This window comes from Dreissena polymorpha, chromosome 4 (genome assembly GCF_020536995.1).
Source record: "Dreissena polymorpha isolate Duluth1 chromosome 4, UMN_Dpol_1.0, whole genome shotgun sequence".
Lineage (NCBI taxonomy): Eukaryota > Metazoa > Mollusca > Bivalvia > Myida > Dreissenidae > Dreissena > Dreissena polymorpha.
Window position 1 is genome coordinate 136,315,346 of NC_068358.1, and position 18,720 is coordinate 136,334,065.

The window sequence follows — 18,720 nt, forward strand, 5'->3', positions numbered from 1 at the left end:
AGAGACTACGTTGCAGTTTAAGAGAACCGCGTTGCGTGACATTTAATCGTTTGAAAGTGCTCGTTTAGAATTTGTAATTTGATTTCGCGACGTTACCTATTTAAAAACTGACGTTGTTAAACTTGTTTGGAAAATCCAGGTTCGGATTGTATTTGAATTCGGGCGTTTGTTTGTTGTCGTGTTGTATTTTGAGTTTTTAAACTTCCCCAGGGTTCGTGGAACGATGTCCTTTGTTATCCTCATACCGACAATAAATAAATTTTGATTTGATTTGATTCGGGAAGCCTTTTGTTTATTCTGGAATCCGGAGAACTGCCCCCTTATTTTAAAGGTGGCGGAGAGGTGCCCCCCCCCCCCAGCAAATCGGTAGGGGCGGAGAACTGCCCCCCCCCCCTGTCAGAATTTAGTAGGCGGATATCTGCCCCCCCCCCCATCAAATCTGTAGGGGCGGAGAACTGCCCCCCCCCCCCCGGTGTCATATTAGTTATTAGTTACGTAGTGAAAACAATACTTACGGGTAATTTTACGTTATCGACGTACACATTTTATCCGGTAACAAATTAATTTAAGTACAAGTATATTGCCATTTATCAAACTGAATAACACAAATTGTCTAGAGGCATGTGATAATACTGTTTAAGGCCCTTGGTACGCATCTTCACCACTCACTATACATGAATGCCATGTAAAAGTCGTGTTTTAATAAGAGCGCGAAACATAGTCGAGATCCACACAGGAAACGCGTGCATGTTAATACTGGCCATGTGTCGCAACTATATATAGACGTGCAACTCAGTACTTATGGAGGAAAAGTTACATCGGAATTAATTTACATTATAAAGATAGTATTGACCCATGGAAAAAAAAACGTAACTAAACGTATAAAAAAGTAAATTAATAGGCAAAGCAAAGGCAATAATTTAGCTGACTTGAAGAAAAAAGTAAAGTGAAGTCGAATTAATAATCAATTTATTTATGTTGTTTAGTTAATTCATGTGAAATACAAAATAACATACATAAATACACACATTACATGCATACATACATTCACAGTTACAATCATACATACATACATTCAGACATACATTAAAAAATATATACATGCTTACATAAACGTTCAAAACATACATTCATACATACATACAATCTGCAACAGTTAGCATTTTGAGCAGATCATGTCGACATGCCAAACAAACAAAATCGGTAACAGTTGCTTTAATTAGCAGCTAATTAGGCAGGCAGAGAACTTGTTACCGTTAACGATAAGCACCGCGATCTTTTAATTGGTAGACCGGACCGACCTTAATTGTTAAGAACTTGTTAGCTTTGAATAAAGCGGCATACGGGTTTATTATATTGAACCGTCCAAATCCGTAATTGGCGAAAACAAACAAATAAATTATTGTTTTCAGCTTGCATACGGATGGATTAAATTGCATGCTAATTGTTTGTTTTGATTACGGGGAAAATATCAAATAATTCAGCCGCGAAAACTTTTTATTAGCAAAAAGTGATTTGTTTTTCTTTGTTAACATAGACGAAAATCACGTGATTATCAAGATGGCGACGTCCATGCCGAGGCAGGTATTTTTTTGCCGTTTTATAACTTTAATACTTGTACAACTTTATATTACTTTTGAAATTTCACTCAATTTCCAGACATAATAGCAAGAAAGTTACTGGCGTTATTGTCATTATAATACTCGTTTTATATATAGCCGCGAAATTTCTTTAATTAGGGGGCACTTGAAATGCACTAAGTGACCTCGAGACCTAGTTATTGACCCGGCATGACCCATATTTAAACTTGACCTAGATATCATTTAGTATAACATCTGACTAAATTTGGTGAAGATCATATGAAAACTACTTCAATAAGAGAGCGGACACCATGCTAAATACTTGAAATGCAATATGTGACCTTGTGACCTCGTTTTTGACCCTGCATGACCCATATTCCAACTTGACCTACATATCATCTAGACACAACTTCTGACCAAATTTGGTGAAGATCGGGTGAAATCTACTTCAATTAGAAAGCAGACACCATGCTAAATCCTTGAAATGCACTAAGTGACCTCGTGACCTAGTTTTTGGCCCGGCATGACCCATATTTTAACTTGACATAGATATTGTCTAGACACAACTTCTGACCAAGTTTGGTGAAGATCGGATGAAAACTATTTAAATTAGAGAGCGGACACTGTTGTGGACGCCGTCCGCCAAGGGTGAAACTATAATACGTCCCGTTTTTAAAAACGGGCGTATAAAAAAAGGAGAGCATAAGATTTGGCTGTGTGAGAGGGTGTTTTGCTGCGTAAATGCGCGACTCTCACGCTGAATGCCCGATACTTGACAGGCGCATGAATGTTGATGCAAACTACTTCAATTAGAGAGCAGACACCATGCTAAATCCTTGAAATGCACTAAGTGACCCCGTGACCTAGTTTTTGACCCGGCATGACCCAAATTCGAACTTGACCTAGATATTGTCTAGACACAACTTCTGACCAAGTTTGGTAAAGATCGAATGAAAATTATTTGAATTAGAAAGCGGACACGAAAAGTGTGACAGACTGACAGACAGTGCGAAAACTATATACCCCCTTTTCTTCGAAAGGGGGCATAAAAATAACTTATCCATAGACATCGGATGTATTTTGTAATGGGAATGCTTTGGAGATTACCATAACATTCTGTGCACACGTAAAACCTTTATGAAGAATCCTCAACATTAAAGATTTATTAATATTTTTGAAAATTAAGCAAACATTCATTTTTTTCCATGAAAGCATTACAATTATGGCTTTTTATAAGTATAATATGATGTATGAAATAGTTTTTTTCTTTTTAATTTTAAGTTAATGTTGAACCATTCAATCACTTTAAAAACATTGCAAGTTATTGCATTTCCACAAAGCAAATGAATCTTAGCAGGTAAATTCAATGAATTTATCATTGGTACCCCCAGCTGATAATTTTAAAAATCTGTATAGAAGTTCACCAGATGATGTTTTATGCAAAATATGTATGTTCGCACTGCAGTTTTTGAGAAGAATATTTTTAAGTGTTCATTATATATATATTATAGAAGGAAAACAAATTTGATCCGAGGGTGGGGCAAATATGATCCAATGATACTTGAACAATCTTGGTGAAGGTCCACAAGATGAACTTTCATGCCAAATATCTTTGCTCTAGGCCTTGTGATTTATGAGAAAATTTTTGTTTTTGAGGTTTTTTAATATACTAATAAGGAAATTACATTTCCCTCCCCAGTGGGGCAATTTTGACCCCAGGAACATAGTTTGAACAATCATGGTACAAGTCCCACCAATTAACCTTTGAACTCTTAAGTGTAATCTTGAGTTTGGAGATTTTGACGTAATTCATTCTTATGACACACCGTCGAGTGATGGTGAACAAATGTGCTTAATGATTTTAAAATCTTACAATGAATGACACAGTTATGGCCCGGACAAGCTCATTTATGGCCATTTTTTACTTTTGAACTAAAAGTGTGACCTTGACCTTCGAGATTTCGACATTATTCCTTCCCATGCAACACCGTCAAATTATGGTGACACATGATTTTAAATTGAATTTAATTCTGACAATGAATGACATAATAATGGCCCAGACAAGGTCATTTATGGCCATTTTTGACATTTGAACTCAAAGTGTGACCTTGACCTTTGAGATATTGACGTTTTCTTGAGCAGTGACCGGCCGTGTCATGATTGTGAACATTTATTGTAAGTTATTTGAAATTCCTCCAATCAATAACAGACTTACGCTCCAGACAAGCCTAACCCGGACTTTCATACTGACGGACTGATCCACATACACCAAACCGCCAACTGTGACAAATATGTCGAGCTCTCCATAAGTGGGCTCGACAAAAAATCGACTTGCCCACAGGTAAAGGTCCACCACACAATGTTTCATGCTAAATATCTCAGCCCAAGGCCTTGCAGTTTCAGAGTAGATTTTTTAAGTTTTTCCTTTTGGTTGCCAGGGCAACAAGGATTTCATGGAAAACAATTCTTGGAGCAACATTGAAGGAGCTTCATGCCAGGAATATTCCTGCCAGTTTCATCAAGCTTTGTCCAAAGGTTTAGTAGGAGATATTGTTTAAGTAAAAATGTTGACATATAGACACACATCGCAAAACAGACAAAGACCAGCAACAATAACTCAAGTTGAGCTATAAAGGGTACATCTCTGAAATGACTAAATCATCCTGATGACTCTTATGCAAGAACCACTGAAAAATGATAACAAATTTGATCTAATTTGAATTTCACTAAATTCATACACCAACATATGCAGACAGAAATTTGACATTTTCAATCAATTAAGGGGCCATAACAGTTTAATTTTACAATGGCTTCAAGGCCTTTCCCCAATTTGGAATGTCAAAATGAACTTTTGCATTATAGTTTATCTGTCTTCAAGGTAACAATCTGGTAAAAATATTATACATAAGACAAGTCGGTCAATTAACAGGCGAACAGCTTTGTTGTATACTTAAATAAACCCAATTTTAATGCCTATTAACTTCAAGTTTCATTCAATTCTATGCAATTGCTACTGAAAAACAACTCTGGTCTGAAAAGTAATGTAGGGTTATCTTTTCGAATCAATACTAGGCTTATTTATATTACATACCCTCAGGTTTGTATACTTGCCAGTTCAGGAGGCGTTATAGAGCGCTATCAGTTAAATGATTATTCCCCGAATATCTTTCAGGTGTGCCAGCTGGGGGCTCCTGGATCACCTTGATCGTTTTCACTACATGCTCACTCTCAGTGAAGTGGCGCTCCAGGTTTGCGTCCGTCAGGATGGCCGCACTCTCCTCTACCCTCCGAACAACCTCGCGACGGCTCTTATCCAGGCAGGTTGAGGTCAGGAAGCCTGTGAGAAGGAGATCGGCCGAAAAAAAAATAAAGCTAAACAAGCAAATTTGTTAAATTGATATCCCCCGCCAATATGCTTCTGGACACAAAAGTGTTATATTTGACACTAAAAAAAGCATTTTTTCAAGATACAAAGGGCCAAAACCCCGTAATTAACAGACTGTGTACAATGCCATTTGGCGTGCATCGTCCTCTTATCCATATATATACTCATACCAAGTTTCAATGAAATCGGCCAAAGCACTTTCAAGATATGGCTCTCGACACAAAAGTGCTGGACGGACGGAAAGATGGACGGAAGAACAGACAGAAAGACGCCAACGCCAAAACATTAATAAGTAGATGTCCAAGAAGAATGAATAATTTACATAAATCAAATCCTAAGTTTACGCTTAAATTGTTCAATGTGCGGGCGTCCGCTAGACCATTCCCTCGCACCACTTCAGGAAGTTCTTGATTGCCGTTAGTGCATTCCGCACCGTCTTCAGCTGGTGAGTGGTGTTGAGGAACTGTCGTGGACCTCCATATGGCCCATCCACAACAGCATGTCACTCAACACCACTCCTTCCAAGTAGCCAGACAGGGCCAGGAACCGGTTGATCTTCATGTTGACCTCTTGTGTTTTCGACTCGTTTGCCAACCCACCTGGCCTGCTCCGCAGGAACATGTAGTCTACATATGAGTCAACGATTGAAACTGCAACAAGTATTATTGGATGATATTCTATGCTAGATGGTGAAATCGCATATAATTTAACTAACAACCAGTAATTCCAAAGTATTATAAATAAATAATATTTATCTTAAATTTTAATGTACTATATATTTCCTCACGGTTTTTAATATATATACATGTAACAATAATAATGACTATCAATTGAAATGTATATAATTAAAAAAAAATCTGGGAAAACAGGGCTTAATGCACCAAGTACTGGTTCTACCCCGAAAACGGACTCAAAACTTTACACTATATAAGCAATCCATATTGTTACTTGCAGCTTCTCCGACCATGCATCACCCTTGCATTGGGTTCCAGGCTCAGGCAGTATTTCGGCATTAGGAATGAAAAGTCCTCTTCCTCCTCCTCCTCATCCTCCACCTTCTCATCCTCCTATGCCGAGTCATCATGAGTGGCGAGTCTGCTGGTCACCTTTCCTGAAGTTTTCGCGTCCTGTAAATGACGTTTAAATGTAAAAGTTACAAATCGTTTGGTATGGTTTTGTATTAGACATTGATAGAAATATGAGAAATTAAATACAAAAACCACACGAACACAATTTAACACTTACTTTCCGGAAACGGCCCTCTTGTGTAAACAAAATTGAATGTCCCAGCCTCCATTTTGTGCTCCTGTTCTAGATGACGCAGCCGGTCAATCACCGACCGGTCGCACAGCCAGCAAGAGTAGTAATTCCTCGGCTTTGTCTTCTTCACTTTCCGACCGGTCTTAGCACGTGCCTCTGACATCAACGGCTTCATGGGGTCTGCCGTCAGCGCTTGCACCCAGCGAACGTGGTCTGTTACCCGGAGGTACACAGTCGTGTTGCCTTTTACCACGCAAATGGGGCATTGCCTTGGGATAGGCTTTGCGTTTGGTGTCTGAAATATTAGTTTGAAATGTGTACGAAGCAGGTGGCTATCAATATATATGATTCATTAAGAGATGATGAGATAACGGACCCAGTTAATTGATTGAAATAATGATTATGTGATTGAAGCTGTTATGCTAGGGTAAAATACCAAGGAATGTGTATAGATATTGTTAACTTTTTTTTAATGGTGTTAAAAATGAATATTTTATTGCAATATTTGCACATGCTTTGTTTTATTTTACAAAGTAATCACTATTAACCTTAAGTTTATTCTCATGAAAAAAACATACCATTAAATAGCAATACTGATTACTTTATCTATTTGAGTGACATTAAGAGTGACCATGTACATGTATATATCAATCTATACTGTCTAACCCCCCTTGCAGATATTATTGACAGGTAAATATAATATTATATACCGTCTTATAACGATTCAAGACTTGGCCAAAATAAGGCCCCATTCCCTCAACAAAAAAGTATTAATTTTTCCCCAGATAAAAATTCACCCGACACTCAAGCAAATTAATTGCCCTAGACCCAGAATTGTCAAGTTTAAAATGTTTAAAACTAAATAGAATTGTTATGTATTTAATTTGGCGGTGATTAAAAAAACATATTATATTGTTTCTCATGTTTGGTTTAAAGTCCAAATTTTTTTTTTAATGATGCCCTATTTCCCCCGCCTCAGGGTACAGGTATCATTAGGCATTCTGAATCAACATTTTCATCAAAAACAATGATTCTTCATTCTTTACAGGCTGGGGGATTAAATTTTTAGAAACAACAATAACCTTTCAAATCGCATACCAAACGTTAAGACTTTTTAAATGAAAATGTGGATTCAGAATGCCTAATGATTCGGAATACCTTGACAAACTGTACCGTTACCCCAAACCCTGAGGTAGCTGTGGCGTAAAGGATATGGTGTCCGCCTAGCAACCAGGAGGTCACGGGTTCGATCCCCACTGTGAAAGCGTTCTTTAGATCTTCCCTATAGACACTAAGTACTGGTTCTAGGCACCGGAAACAAAATTTACAGCTTTTTCAAATAAGTCCTATGCAATCAAACTAAAATATACAGGTTTGAACTAAACCAGAGGGAGATCTCTGCATGATGCATGTTAGTCTTATTTATAAGACGCGCGAGATACTTTACCCATATAAAAAGTAGCTTAATATTTAAGAGCGTCAAAAATTTGGACTAGATGCATGTATGCAATATCCCAGTGTGACCCAAATTCGAAGGGTGTAAAGAATCGAATGTAATGGACCGAAATTCGACGATGTAACGGTTACATGAAGCAATATTTAGCAAATAATGAAAGAAATAATGAAATGTTTAATAGCAGAAAATAATAATTTTAAACTCGGCTGTATTACTTTGAAATGATTCAAAGACAATAATCATCCATTTAATCAATATAAATAGAACATCGTCGAATTTGGGGTGCGGTAGGATAATGTATGGTTTCCAGTATTTACTATGGGGAAGAACTATTGTTGGCAAAATATTTCACTTCAAGAATATGTTTGCGTATCAGATATCAAATATGTACAACACAAAACCAATACAATTGTGTTACTGTTATGAATAATACAATTTAAAAAAATGTTTTTTTTCTCCGTTTATTACTTTCACTGAATCGAAGGGTTAACAGAACCCAAGGCGAACATGATGTAGTGCGAACACAAGGCTACGGGTCGAAACCCATTAATAAAAATATATGCAATGACAACATAAGTATGGGGTCAATATACAAAAGATACCGTCTAATTATTTGGACACAAACCACAGTTTACCAACCACTCAAAATGGCGGCGACATCTACTTTCACTTTAACCATTTACTGCGCCCGCCACTGAGCATGCGCATACTTGGTTTTACATGCTATTTTTAGTTGGGCGACGGTGGACCATCGTCCATATGGCAAGAGCCATTAAGTGACAAATCATTCGTGTTATTGATTTTTTAAGTTTGATGTTTATATTATGCACAGTTTCAAGAACTAAAGATGTTATGAAAAATCAGTTTATGACAGTTAATTATAACAGTTTTAAGTTTTATTGAATCAATAATAGTGTGCAGCTTCAACAGAAGTAATCTGAATCTGAATGGATACGTTGAAGTGACCTGGAAGATTGGCCTTTATTCAACGGGGAAAGCAGCAAAGATTTTAAGGTACGAATTTTTATAACTCATTTCACCCTATTTCAAGACTGAAATCACCCTATTTTTTAAAATCAATGGGTGAAAACCCTATTTCCCAAATAATTATCTGGGGCACTGAGTTTGAGCGCCAACAATGTTTAAACGTCCTAGCTCCATAAATCAAGTCGAATGGACAGTGTTGTCTGTCTGCATACCAACAGCAGTAATACTTACCAAAGGAAGTCAACAACAATCACACGTCTGTTGCAAAAACTAGTTCTTGCTTCTACAGCGGGAAACGTTCTTTTGTTCTCAACAGGTAGCGGCAATATCACATGTATTCTCAATTGCACGATGATACCAACGCAATAGTATAAGGTTAAGCTTGTTTATATTCACAGTTATCAATTCATAACACGTTGAACATGAGTTGCGAAAATGGAATTAAGTTTGAAATTACTGTTTCTAAATAATTTAATTAAAAAACCTAAGTTAAACTATTGCGTGTGTGTGGGGTTTTTTCACTTGTAAGTCGCATATTCACCGCATGAAATGTGTGTTATTATAGTCAAACCACACATTATTGTTAGTACATGTAGATACAAATTATACTTCGGGAGATCACATCATATGTGTCCTGATGGATTATTATGTTAAACAATATAATTTATGCTAATTTAGATTTAAATTAGATATAACAAGTTAAGATTGTTATCATAATGCACGACATATATAAATTCTGCAACAACAAAAATGTACTATTGTTAATAAAATAATATGCAATCCAATTGATTTGTGACTTATACTATTTTACATGTTTTCTGTAAAGTTTGAGTATCATTTAAAGAGTAATAAAATAGCTATGTCTGTATGATTTACCAGGAAGTTTGTATACAAAACCGGGCGATATCATGTGTACCAGATGACGGATGCAAACGAGACGACTTCCACGACCAGATGCATTGATCTATGTCAATTGTGCAAGAATGAAGGGCTACAAACATGTGTTCAAATAAAGTAGTTTTTATTGTTCTTCTGATTTCTGAGTTTAATCGTAAATATGACTTTATTCGTTTGCGAAATCAAATATCTTCATTTAAATTGCGATATTCTTTCAGGGACCACGAGTTTGACAAAAGAGAAAGATCGACAAAGGTCAAATTAGGAACTGTGTCTACAAACAGAAATGCCTTTTACAGAGGAACACTGGGAACTCGGTGGGAAAAAGCTCGACGAAACGAATCCAAGATGCTTTTAACATCAAGGATGGGAATAGACGACAACTGATTATTTTGTACTTATTTAAGAACTCATCGACGGGTAAGAGTTGGATATTGCCGTAATAACCCACGGGTTGAAGTTTCGGTGTCTAGGAATTAAATCATGCGAAGACAGACAGACCGAGTGGTTTGATAGCAGGAGGCTCGTGTGAGCTCACACGCATCGAAACGAAATACCATTGGTTAAGATAACCTTAATAACCAACAATTACTCTTCGATCAGTTTGACGTCACAATCTATTTAAAGGTTATAAACGAGAACTATATTATTATGAGTCGCGTTCTGAGAAAACTGGGCATAATGCATGTGCGTAAAGTGTCGTCCCAGATTAGCCTGTGCAGTCCGCAAAGGCTAATCAGGGACGACACTTTCCGCTTTTATGGTATTTTTAGTTTCAAGGAAGTCCCTCCTAACCGAAAATCAAGTTTATGCGGAAAGTGTCGTCCCTGATTATCCTGTGCGGACTTTCACTTTTCATATACGCTTCATAGATAGTGAAGCATACTACACTTAAAATAATGTTTATGTCGTGGTATGCTGCATATTGTATTGTGTAAAGTATTCATGGGTTTATTTAGTACTATGCTCTTAAATATGCAATTAAGGTGATTCCAGAATTGGGTAGCGAACGGACATCTTCGTTATTATCCGTAACACAGATGCAATATATCGCCTGCTGAATCAAACTGGGTCAACTTGCATCAAGAGAAAACTACCGGCAATAGTAAGGCCTAAAGCTATGAATGCGTTTGAAGAAATGTTGAAGCATATAGACATAGCTTTGGTATTGCATCTGTTTATATCGTTATGGAATAAAAAAAAATCATTTCGCTCCGTCGCTCTAATTTGTTTGGGCCTTATTATGTCGAACAACGGATTAATGTATTTTGACCTAAGCAAGAGTGAAGTAGAATTTACTTTTTTTCTGAATCACGAGGGCGAAACGATGGTCCGAATGATTAATATACTAGCGACACAATTAAATATTGTTTCAGAAAAGTACTACAAGCTTAACCGCAAAGACAATGATAAGGGTAAACAATAACAGTCTGCCGTGTTTAGGTAAACTTTGGCTTAATGCTTGTGCGTAGACTGTCGTCCCAGATGGCCTGTGCAGTCCGTATAGGCTAATCGTGAACGACAATTTCCGCCAAAATTGGATTCTCATTGGGAAAGTTCCTCTGCTTGTCCTGCGCAGAAATGGACAGGGCTCATCTGGGACGACACCTTAACCACTTGAATCATGCCCAGTTTTCCCAGAACGCGTCTCACAGTATTTCGAGACATTACCGTTCAATGATACTTGAAGTCCTTCGCTTCTAAGTAACACGTTAATATCGGGTTCCAAAATAGAGAAACAATTAAACTATGCCCTTTTCCGATCAGTTGATCAAGGGATCACTCGTGTTTGGTTTCAACATCTGGTATATTCGCAGTATTCTCCCTTGTCGTCGCAGTGATCATAGGTCGAGGGACACTAACTAAGGTCAGTATCATGTACACACTTAAGACCAATCTCCACGCAGAGTTGTCGTCCCTTGCTCTCACATACAATGTAACCGTCGTGCAAGAGATTGACTTAAGACCCTTACAACGTTATACAAGGGAGATCACTCGTGTTTGGTTTCAACATCTGGTATATTCGCAGTATTCTCCCTTGTCGTCGCAGTGATCATAGGTCGAGGGACACTAACTAAGGTCAATATCATGTACACACTTAAGACCCTTACAGCGTTATAACAAATATTACTTAAAACCTATTTGATACTATGTTTTGTAAGAGAAAGAGTATTAAGGCACATGAAGACGTGACATAGCCAATATGATTCCCTTTATTTATGTAGCAATCAGTTGTTTATTTTTGGGGCACACTATTGAAGGGATGTTTTCACAGATTTTGGCAGAAGTTTGTAGTTAAATGTTTTATATTGATAAATCTAAACATTAGATCTAAAAACGTCCATTAAAAAAATAATGAAATTAAAGAAAGAAGAAAAGTAACCGTCAACTAGGCTCGAACAACTGACTGCTGGAGTAAAAGACTAACGCTTAGACCACTCGGCAATCCGTGCTCATACATTCAGTGATGTAATTTATGCTTTATATAAGCAATCCTCGTATTGTCAAAAAATTTTACGACAAAACTCTTCAAATTAGTCAATCAATTTGCGTTGCAACGCTTTATAGTTTTCAGATTTTTAAATCGTCAAAAGATGCATATAATGGATATTTGAGAGCATGGTAAATGTAAAATGTATTACTGTTTTCACGCAAATATCATAACTACCGCGAACATTTGCGAATCTGAAACATTTTTTAAAAATTGTGTCAATTAACCAAAACGTTAAAATGTCCCATTAAAAACAGCGGAGATGTGAATAAAATTGTATGGTTTAACATATTGCGTTTTCGTAAATACCTACTGTTGCTTTCACAACTTTCGAATTTGCGTTTAAAATAAAAATTTAATTGCTCAGCTTTTCCGAAAAACGTTCCTTACAATATGTATAATACAATTTGATAATAAACCGTTTTATGTAAGTGATAAAGTTTTGCTTTATGTCTATGTCGTTTATTGCATGAATTGTTTTTATAAGTACCAGTCATTGTCATTATTATTGTCATTAAAGGAGGCATCAATTTTTGCAAGCATGCGTGACAATTAAACAGTTCTTATTAGCCCCGTGAGTGAATTTCTTTGCATAATATTCAGTTGTATATTGACCGATTAACACCAATATATTTTATGGAAATTTCAAACTTATCTGGTGTTTTCGCTCTTCGCGTGTTTCTCCTACCACTGAATAATTTTCGAATATATGCAATAATAAAAAAAACACAAATTAACCGCGCCCTGTGAAAACGGAACTTAATGCAAGTGCGCAAAATGTCGGCCCAGGGACGAGTTTTATGACATGATTCGTTTAAAGGAAATATCTCCTTTGCAAAAATCCAGTTCCGGTGGCAAGTGCTGTCCCTGATTTAACAGTGCGGACTGCACAGGCTTATCTGGGACGACACTTCGTACTTTTCGCATTTGCATATAGCATCGTTTTTCATTAGCGAGAATCAGATATTGAAATAGTTCGTATCATTTAGACATTTTAAGTTTATAATCGTGATTTCACTAAAACGTTTAATAAAAATAAAAAAACAACATAAATTTTAGAAGATTCTATTGAGAACGTCATTGCATTCATACAGATAAATACATTTGTATACATACACTAATAGTTATGAAAACAATATAGATGTTGTAATTATAACAAATGTGTATTTCGATTACCGGTGCACACAAACGCATAGTGTTTTAACAAATGAAGTAGTCCGGATACAACAAATTTGAAAAAAATATTTGCACATTGTGTTGTTCCCAGGGGATCGTAACCGTAAATTACATTTTCCGCCCTGTTGAAAATTTTCCCCGTTTAAGAATTAATTTCAACGTCGTAAACCGTTAGCGTTTTCAGTGTATAATAATAATTTCACATACTAGTATTAGTTATGCATTTTCCGAACCGTCCGTGCACGTATCTGTTGTTTTTTGTTATATGTGTTGTTAATAATGAAGATAATACTGCTGCTGATGATGATGATTTTCGGCACTGTGATAGTAATGTACGATTTTAGTATTTTGCGGAATGGTTTGATTAACGTATGCATGTATGCGTATGCTTATAACTAACTCATTTCGTTTCACTCTACATTGTATTATAGCTGCGCTCTGGTGATATGGTGCTTCAGATGACCAACCTGGGATAGTGAGCGATAATGATGACGTCAGGGCTCGCACGGAGTCTCTTGACCTACTTACTCCAGCGCAGCTACCTGTGACGGAATTAAATGCAGTCAATATTCCCACAGAAACATCACGTGGTTGGGATGATGATCCATACATGTCATGTGACCGGTCATGTGACGGAAACAGTGACCAAAATGATGGCGAAGAGCGTTTAATGGATGACACAGACTTCCGGTCAGTTATCGAGTATATGAAATTGGTGAAGATATACCGGGAGCACCCAAAAGACAAGTGTGTTCAAATGATTCTAAGAGAATATGCATCGGATGAAACGAGGTTAGACCAATTGCGCTGTGAGTATTTCGAACATTTAAAACAAGTAAATGACGATTTCCCTTTTGATTATGACATTGAACTCAAACGTCGTGTGTTTACTAGATCGGGAGAGCCGGTGGCCACACGCCTTGCGAAAGACATTTTTAACATTATAGCCGTAACAGAGGGTGGGGACTTTAGTCTATTACGGGAGATGTTAAGCACCGGAAAAACACGGCGACGGCAACAAAGCGTTGTCAAGGATATTGTTACTCCTGAAAAATGTCAGTGTGCGACGGAACTTTCAATATTAAAGGACACTATCGCTTCTATACAGGCCAGTGTACTGTTACTGAAGCAATCTGTTCATGCTAGTGAGATGATGAGAACTCAACAAATAAATCAGATAAAGTCGACACATCTAGGTATAAAAAGTGATATTGTGGAATGTACAAGGACGGTACATAACGTTACTTCATCTGCAGTACAAGGTACGGGTAACATCTCACGCCAAGCCATGTCGAGGGTCACAGAATTGGAAGACAGAATTAGATTTGTTGAAGTATATCTTGAGAACAAGACTAATACCACGCCCCAAAGACTTGGGTACTGCGGCCCATATCCACTGAGATATGATGCTCCATACATGGCAAAACGGATATCAAATGTAGATGTGTCACCCACTATGAATAGTAAGGCAGCTATGACTTCATATTCATTATCGCCTTCGAGTGTATGTGGTGGTACCCCCTTACAGACATGTGCTGCGACTCCGCTTGAGAGGCGACCTGACGTCGACAGACGCTCCACCCCTCTGTCAACCGGTGCCGAGCCCCCGCTACAGATGCATGCGGATGCAGACGGACATCATCCCCCTCCACAGAGACGTACTTCACCTCCATTAGAGAGGTGTCCGGATAACCGCGGACACTTCGGTCCGCCGCAGACCCGTGCCGCGCCATCGCTGGAGAAGCGACCGGATATCGACGGGCGCTTTCCCCCTCTGCTTACCAGCGCCGCGCCCCCGGTAGAGCGGCGTCCGGATGGACAGAGTAAGGCTTTCGAAATTCCGGCAATGTCAGAAGAACACTCTCCGCCCATTCCCTCCCTGACCCCGTCGTATATTCCAACCCGGATTTCATCGAGACAGTGTAAGTCGGTCGATGGGGACGCTTGGTGCAACGAAGAGTTTCATCTAGTACAGAGTCGCCGTGTCGAGCGATTTTGCTTACTTGGACTTAGTTCGAGACTAAATACTAGGTTGCTTAGAGAGGAAGTGGAAAGTCACGGACTTTCTGTGAAATCAGTGCGTGTGTTTCCGTTACGACGAAATCGGAGGCAGGTGCTTGTGAAACTGACTCTAGTGGCAAACGGCGACACCGGCATCGTGCTGTCTGGTGAATTTTGGCCCGAATACGTCACTTGTTTCCCATGGAAACCCCGTGAGTCGCGTATACAGCACAACCGTGATCGGGTAGGGGAACCGGCTGGTCGATCTGACGACAAGAGGTCAACAAAGCGTGGTGCATGGACAACTGGATACCCAAACCAACAGCAACGATCTAGTGTTCCGCCACGATTCAAGAAAGTAATGCAACAACAGACCGATAAAGAACGCGACGACTGGACACGTCGTGAACTATACTACCATAATCGATATGAAGGACTTGCTAGTGAAATTGATTAATCATTCTATCATGGCTCTTATAGGGTTGAACATAGTGACTTGGAACATAACTGGGATTATGTCGAGTGCCGCATACCTATCAAATGTACTAAGTGATGGCAACATCGACATTTGCGGTATTTCAGAACACTGGCTACTGCCGTGCAATGTTCATTTTATGGACACGATTTTAACTGATTATAACCATTTTACTATCTGTAGTAATACCGAATATACAAAGTCTTCACGCGCAACAGGTAAAGGGGGCGTGGCTATCATTTGGAAAAACAAGTTCAACAACTTGATTACACCACTTACCATTGACAGTGATTACGTTGCAGGAATACAAATGCAAATTGCTCCGAGGAAATACATTTACATATTTCAAGTTTATTTACCATGTGTTAATCATTCTAATCAGATATATTGTGAATGTTTAAACAACCTTTATGACCTTTATAATACGTATTGTGAGCAAGGTGAAACAATATTTCTAGGAGATTTCAATGCAGACTTTATATCTCCTAAACATAGCTTTAGAAACAGGTTATTAAGTCGATTTGCTTACGACTGTAATTTGTATGCCGTTAATACTCATGAATCATGTATTGGTCCATCTAATTCATATGTTTCCTATGATGATAGATATTCCTCATTGATTGACTTTGTTTTTGTACCAACTGAATTATTGTATTTTGTGACACATTGTGAAATTGCTGATGATGTTTGTCTAAATGTTTCTAGACATAGACCAATTTTATGTTGCTTTAATTTTGAGGTTCATGTTGATGACAATATCAGTGATTTAAAAAGATGCATTAACTGGAAAGCTACTAACAGTGATCATGTTTTGCAATATTGTGACACTCTGTGTGAAAAATTATCTAAAGTTGATACAAATAGTGCTAGAGATGCAAATGAATTGTATTCGGTGTTGTGTAGCAGTATGCGTGATTGTGCCAATACATGTTTCCCCACGAAACGTAAAAGGCGTCATTTGAAACCGTTCTGGACAAATGAGCTCGCGGAACTACATGCACTTATGAGCTCGTTACGTGCCGTGTGGTGCAGCGCTGGTAGGCCACGGGGCGCGCAGCACATGGAATATCGTGATTATAAAGCGGCTAAAGCACATTTCCGGAGGGCCATGCGGCGGTGCGGTGAACAATTTATGACAGAACTTGACCATAAACTCGAATATGACTCTGTACATGACAGTGTGAGTTTCTGGCGGACAGTAAACTTAAGAAAACGGGGATCCGGTGCCGACATAGGAGGTGGCATCAACTTCGATGGGAAGATGTATAGAAGCCGGGAGGAAATAACGGAGCAGTGGGCGAAATACTTTAAAGACCTGTACACCCCTTCAAGCTCCCCGGACTTTGATTCACACTGGGAGTATGTTGTTAGACAGGGAGTGGAGCAGGCATTGACTAACCTGTCACCGTCTCAAGATGTTTTTGTTTCACCTGAAATGGTTGAGTCTAGTATAAATCAGCTATCTAAAGGAAAGGCCTGTGGTCCCGATGAAATCTATCATGAGCACATGCTGTATGGCAAGAACATTATCGCTGAACCCCTATCACGCTTATATACAGTTATGCTGCGCAGCGGTAATGTACCTGACAAAATGAAGGAAGGTGAGATTATTACACTATTTAAAGGCGGGCGAAAGCGGCGAGACCAGCCTAATAATTACCGAGCAATTACACTATCATCAACGCTGCTAAAGCTTTATGAATCGATTTTATTAAGCCGGTGCAAGGACGGTATACTCGCTTCTATCAGAAAGTTACAAGGTGGATTTCAGGACGGGCTTGGGTGCATAATGACTAGCTTTAGTCTCCGCGAATGTCTATACTATGCAAAAGAGCTTGGATCAAGTGTATATCTATGTTTCCTGGACGCTCGTCAGGCCTTTGACAGGGTATGGCACGATGGACTATTTCATAAACTCTTATCAATTTCCGGTGTTTATGATCCTGATCCAGTCATTGATACTAACACCCTTCTCGCACTTCGTGAAATGTATCGAAACTCAACAAGCCGCGTTCGCCATCGAGGATTGATCTCGGAACCACTACCGATCGGGCAAGGAACCCGTCAGGGAGGCAAAAGTTCGCCGCTGCTGTACCTTATATACATAAATGGCCTGATAGAGAAACTTGAAGAGAGTGGTGATGGCCTGTGCATTTATGACATAAATATGGCTTCGCCTACTGTGGCCGATGATATGGTGCTAATATCATACTCTAAAAATGGACTGGAGAGGATGCTTAAGATTTGCTATGAATATGCAAACAGGTGGAGGTTTCTTTATAACGCATCGAAGTGCTCAGTACTAGTCTATAATAAGAAGACAGAAGAGACTTCAACCTTCTATCTAGGACATGATCGTCTGCCCGCTAGCGACAAGTATACCCATCTTGGTATTGAATGCAACTCTCTTCTGACCACTAATAATGCGATTCATGATGCATGCGTGCGACTGCGAGGAACATACATGAGCTTGTGCTCAAAAGGGGTAGCGCCTGAAAGACTGAGTCCACCAACTCTCTTAACGATATTCAACTCATCCGTTATCACAAAGGCCCTATATGGCTGTGAGCTATGGAACAACAACTCACAAAGTGATCTTGTTCAACTTTCTATTGCACATAACTTTTGCCTGAAACACATGCAAGGGTATGACAGAAGCATCTCAACAGATTATTGCCTGTCAACCCTTAATACCGTCCCGATAGTGAATGAACTGGAAATCAGAAAACTAACATTCTTCGGCCAAATATGCAGATTTAATCCTAAATACCTAGCGAAAGATATCTTCAATAATAGACTTATACGTCACATTGAACTAGAAGGCCAATGCATCGGGTATATCCCTGATGCATACAGGATACTACAAAAGTACGACTTAATGAACGTCTTACGATCATACGTCCAGGATGGAAATTTCCCAACAAAGCGAGAATGGAAAAAAATAGTTGAGCGAAAAGTCGTAATGAACATTACGAACGAAATACAGAGTCGCATCAAAGGCAACGATCAATG

General features: G+C 38.6%; 1 protein-coding gene and 1 long non-coding RNA gene across 14 annotated transcripts in view; both read right to left on the minus strand.

Moving 5' to 3' along the window:
* Positions 1-18,720, minus strand: part of LOC127876766 (uncharacterized) — a 332,105-nt gene that overhangs the window by 119,257 nt on the left and 194,128 nt on the right. The gene's annotated exons all lie outside the window — the stretch shown is intronic.
* LOC127876788 (uncharacterized) lies at positions 1,157-8,448 on the minus strand. 13 transcript variants are annotated; one of them, XR_008048072.1, is made up of 5 exons: positions 8,321-8,344; positions 7,405-7,529; positions 6,211-6,520; positions 5,914-6,092; positions 1,157-5,615 (listed from the first exon to the last, which is right to left on the minus strand). It is a non-coding gene; the product is annotated as an uncharacterized LOC127876788 (long non-coding RNA). The 13 variants fall into 13 exon arrangements; XR_008048068.1 differs by having other exon boundaries at positions 7,384-7,529; XR_008048069.1 differs by having other exon boundaries at positions 7,384-7,529; positions 8,307-8,330.